This window comes from Pseudorasbora parva, chromosome 13 (assembly GCF_024679245.1).
Source record: "Pseudorasbora parva isolate DD20220531a chromosome 13, ASM2467924v1, whole genome shotgun sequence".
NCBI lineage: Eukaryota > Metazoa > Chordata > Actinopteri > Cypriniformes > Gobionidae > Pseudorasbora > Pseudorasbora parva.
In genome coordinates this window covers 7,199,558-7,205,469 of record NC_090184.1, presented here as the reverse complement: position 1 = coordinate 7,205,469, position 5,912 = coordinate 7,199,558, and positions in this window count along the sequence as shown.

Sequence of the window (5,912 nt, the reverse complement as noted above, 5' to 3'; positions counted from 1 at the left end):
CACTGGTAACAGGATTGTGAGTTTCTGTGTTGAAGGGGTGCACTATGTGCTAGTATACTCCACAGTAAAGGAGGTGTAACGACAAAGGAGAGAGGAGAAGAGAGAGGGAAAGAAAGACAGAAAGAGAGAGGGAGCATCCCTTGAAGTATGCCATGGGAGGAGGGTGTTTTTGGCACCTGTATAAGTATGGGTTCTCTCCATCTTAGTTGATATATTTAAGAAATATTTGCATGCATATACTGTATATATGTATATATAAATAACATTTTTCTTGAATACATACAACTATGTACAAACCGATTCCAAAAAAGTTGGGACAGAAAGCAATAAGAGGCCAGAAAAGTTAAATGTACATATAAGGAACAGCTGGAGGATCATTTTTTGCAATTATTATGTCAATTGGCGACATGATTGGGTATAAAAAGAGCCTCTCAGAGTGGCAGCGTCTCTCAGAAGTCAAGATGGGCAGAGGATTGCCAATTCCCCCAATGCTGCAACAAAAAATAGTGGAGCAATATCAGAATGGAGTTTCACAGAGAAAAATTGCAAAGAGTTTGAAGTTATCATTATCTACAGTGCATAATATCATCCAAAGATTCAGAGAATCTGGAACAATCTCTTGACGTAAAGGTCAAGGCCGGAAAACCATACTGGATGCCCTTAGACGGCACTGCATTACATACAGGAATGCTACTGTAATGGAAATCACAACCTGGGCTCAGGTATACTTCCGGAAAACATTGTTCGGTGAACACTATCCACCGTGCTATTCGCCGTGGCCGGCTAAAACTATTGGTCAAAAGAGAAGCCATATCTAAACATGATCCAGAAGTGCAGGCGTTTTCTCTGGGCCAAGGCTCATTTAATATTAACTGTGGCAAAATGGAAAACTGTTCTGTGGTCAGACTAATCAAAATTTGAAGTGATTTAGAGCACCCATAGCAAACATTTGCCACATCATAAAGAGGAAGATGCGACAAAGAAGACCTAAGACAGTTGAGCATCTAGTAGCCTTTATTAGACAAGAATGGGACAACATTCCTATTTCTAAACTTGAGCAACTTGTCTCCTCAGTCCCCAGATGTTTGCAGACTGTTATAAAAAGAAGAGGGGATGCCACAACTTATTTTCCCTTTAAAATTATATATTTTCTCAGTTTAAACATTTGATTTGTAATCTATGTTGTATTCTTAATAAAATATTGAAATTTGAAACTTCCAACATCATTGCATTCTGTTTTTATTCACAATTTGTACAGTTTCTTTTTGATAATTTTCGGAGTTGAGTTTGTATATATACATAATAATTATACACCGTACACACATAATATAATTAATATAATATAATATATAATATATAAACTTTTATTTTGGATGAAGTTAATCCATTTCCCAGCACTAGTTTAGACAATGCCAAATGCTTAATTGATACTCAAAAGTAGCTGACTGTCATTCTCCTCTATGCTGTGTGCATTATGATAAATATTTAAGGGGTCATATAATGCTACATAAATTTTTACAAGTTGATTGTATGGAAATGTGTATTGGCAGTGCGGTACACAACCATCCTATATTGATAAAAATCCATCCAGTGTTTTTTCCCCCAGAATTTTGTTTTTTGTTTCTCGCACAAACCTGTTTTGTGTCTTAGAACATCAATGTGTCATCACAAGCCGCAGTGTTTGATATGGATTTCTCTGTGCATATTTTATTAACTCTTATGGAGTGTTTCCATTCACACGCATTATGACTGACAGACTGCAACGGTTGGAGCTAAACATATTATTTTGTGTTCAACTGAAGAAACGAAGTCTCCTATATCTTGGATGCCCTAGGGGTAAGCAGAAAAACATCACATTTTCATTTTTGGGTGAACTATACCTTTAACCAAGCCACCAAATCAACTGTACCACGGAGTAGACTTCAGGACAACATGAGTTGGTCTCTCTCTTCTGTCCCTTGCAACCGATTTACATCAAATGCACAAAGGACTGGATGCACATGCTAAATATTCTGAAATTAAGAAAAAAGACACAAAAAAACAATAATCAGTAAACAGCAAATATTTTAATATTAATATTTGCATTCACATCATTACTTTCACTAATTTGTAGGGCTGTTTCGAATGCCATTTTTTGAGCTTCGAAGATTAGGTGGCAATCAATATCGAATATTCGAAGCTTCAGTGGGTGGGGCTAAATATATAATAATAGTGTCGGTTTGCATTTGTATCATCTTTCACGACTTCACGTTTCACTCTTCGGCATCGTAAATGTGTTGCGGCAGACCCAGTGGAGTACAGTGTTGCGTTTATTGCAATATATATGATCAGGTGGCACACATTCTTTAAATATTAATAAACATTTAATAATCTTTTAAATAGAACAGTTTCCGGTACGCATTACACGGGCAGGTTTATGCTCCGAAAACGGACAGTGCACAAGTGATACAAAACACAAAGTCTGTTGAGAGCAAGAACTTTAATAAGGTATTAATAACGAACCTTTCTTTAAAACAAATGAATCCCAAAACAGAAATTAAATTAGTAACACAGTGATTTCAACAAACTGTAATAAAAAAAAAACACGGTAACATGCTTATAAACAGTTGAATAAGAATAAATGAATTGTTTTTAAAATGACACAAAATGTAATATCTATTACAATTAGTTTTATTCTATATAAGGGATTTATTTTGTCTTATTCTCACTTTTTGTTAATTTAAATCTTTAAAATGCGCGATGCTTTTATTGAAAGCATGTTGCGGTGTTTTTTTAAATTTATTATTATTATTTCAAGCATGAGTGAGAATGAGTCCGCGACGGAAGTCACGTGTTTAAAAAAAACAAAAACGAATATTCGAATCTCAAAACTGAAAATCGAATGCCACCTCACCGAACGAATATTCGAATATTCGATTATTCTAGTACAGCCCTACTAATTTGATGATGAAAAATAATTTTGAAACTGCTGAAACATCTCTAACATAAAAACAAGCCCATGCAGAGCGTCTGTGAGTTTTACATTTGTTTGCTGTTTAGTCTGTCGACCAGAATGTCATAATTAACCAAAGCGTGTTTAAAAAAAATGATCAAAAGAACTCAACGAAACGTCATCATAACTATCTAATATACCAAATCAGATAAGACACATTAAAACTTCTTGCATTAATGTAATAAGAGGTTCTCGACGCCATTTCCTCACAATAATGCTAGCATGTGATGCACAACATGAGAAATATACCACGAAATAAGGATTTGTTCTCTCGGTTTACTCAGTCGTGTCTGTTACACCCCTGAAAAAGTGGAGAAATAATCACAAGAGTGATATGGGTGTTTCCTCACTGAAAACTTTGGTGTTATTTATTTTTGCAACAATAATACATTTCATACATCAACAGATCTATATCTTTTACAGCAATACATTTTACAGATCAACAGAAGTAGCTTTGTTGGAAATAGAGCTTATTCAAGTCACAACAGCTGTTCACTGGAACATACTCATTTTTAAATATAACTTTAGCTCAGCAAACCATGACTACATTTACCACGAATGTCAAAAAAAAGTGCTTGAAACTCATTATACAAATAACATCACAAAATAGATTGTTTACCGAATGTCTGTTAATTCACAATTTACATAAAATGGCGATTACTCTCGAAGCTATTTTTCTCCGTAACCGAGTGGGAGCTCCGTTCACACACGCACATTTTACACTCTGCAAACTTAACTCTCACTTACTCAAAATGTTACTAAATGCTTCAACACTCTTAACATGTAATATTACATTTACATAACTCAGTTTTATATAAATAATGTACCTGAAAATGGGGAGAAATAATCACCAGAGTGATAAGGGGTGTTTCCTCACTGAAAACTTTAGTGTGAAATTTTTGCCCATTCCTCGTGCAGAACAGCTCGAGCTCAGTGAGGTTGGATGGAGAGCGTTTGTGAACAGCAGATTTCAGTTCTTTCCACAGATTCTCGATTGGATTCAGGTCTGGACTTTGACTTGACCGTTCTAACACCTGGATATGTTTATTTTTGAACCATCCCATTGTAGATTTTGCCTTATGTTTTGGATCATTGTCTTGTTGGAAGACAAATCTCCGTCCCAGTCTCAGGTCTTTTGCAGACTCCATCAGGTTTTCTTCCAGAATGGTCCTGTATTTGGCTCCATCCATCTTCCCATCAATTTTAGCCATCTTCCCTGCTGAAGAAAAGCAGGCCCAAACCATGATGCTGCCACCACCATGTTTGACAGTGGGGATGGTGTGTTCAGGGTGATGAGCTGTGTTGCTTTTACGCCAAACATAACGTTTTGCATTGTTGCCAAAAAGTTCAATTTTGGTTTCTTCTGACCAGAGCACCTTCTTCCACATGTTTGGTGTGTCTCCCAAGTGGCTTGTTGCAAACTTTAAACAACACTTTTTATGGATATCTTTAAGAAAAGGCTTTCTTCCTGCCACTCTTCCAGAAAGACCAGATTTGTGCAGTATACGACTGACTGTTGTCCTATGGACAGAGTCTCCCACCTCAGCTGTAGATCTCTGCAGTTCATCCAGATCATGGGCCTCTTGGCTGATCTCTGATCAGTCTTCTCCTCGTATGAGCTGAAAGTTTAGAGGGACGGCCAGGTCTTGGTAGATTTGCAGTGGTCTGATACTCCTTCAATTTCAATATTATCGCTTGCACAGTGCTCTCTGGGATGTTTAAAGCTTGGGAAATCTTTTTGTATCCAAATCTGGCTTTTAACTTCTCCACAGCAGTATCTCAGACCTGCCTGGTGTGTTCCTTGTTCTTCATGATGTTCTCTGCTCTTTAAACGGACCTCTGAGACTATGGTGCATTTATACGGAGACTTGATTACACACAGGTGGATTCTATTTATCATCATTAGTCATTTAGGACAACATTGGATCATTCAGAGATCCTCACTGAACTTCTAGAGAGTTTGCTGCACTGAAAGTAAAGGGGCCGAATAATTTTGCCCAATTTTTCAGTTTTTGATTTGTTAAAAAAGTTTTAAATATCCAATAAATTTAATTCCACTTCATGATTGTAGCCCCTTTCACACTGCACGTCTGACCCGCAATATTCCCGGAACATTGCCGGGTCGCCTTCTGTGTGAAAGCAACCACGTCCCGGGATTGATTACCAAATTCGACCCGGGTCGGGGACCTAGTAATATTGCGGGATTCGACCCGGGACAAGCGCTGTGTGAACAAAAGCCAAACTAATGCCGCAACGTGTATGTAGTAATCGTGCGACTGCTAGAGCTTGTTTTTTTCAATAATACAACCCTGCAGTGCCAGAAGAGCTAGTCGGTGTTTTAAACGCAGAGAGTGTTCGTATACAAAAGAAACTAAAATTAAACAAGCAGAAATGTGTGCAAACTGGACTCAAGTCGAGACCACAGAGCTCCTTACTATCCGCGCTGAAGCTGAGATCGCTCACCATTATACGTCACATCCGGATGTCGCGTGTCAACTCGACCCGGGACCGTTAAAGGTGCACTATGCAGCTTTCCGTCCACTGGAGGGCGCCTATTCAAAACAAATGCGTACTTTGATGATCCAAGTCGGAGCGCAGCATCTTGGGAGATGTGGTCTTCTCATCACAGCCGGTGGAAAATAGGACTGCGGTAATTAACGTTACTGTAGTGTAAAGCAGAGCAGGACCGAGTGTTGTGGACTTGAGCACAGCTGCTGGAGCGATTGTTAAACAAATACCCGCCTCGCGAATACCGGGACTTTTATTATGAAGGAACGGGAGACAGTTGCCGGGCGCTTGCACTGATCTGCTCTTCCGGTTATGATTTTGAAGTAATGGAACTCTTTTTATCATATTAGATACATTTAAGTGTGTTTAAAACGATGTTATGACGTTACTCCGTGCTTTCACTTGTTCACAC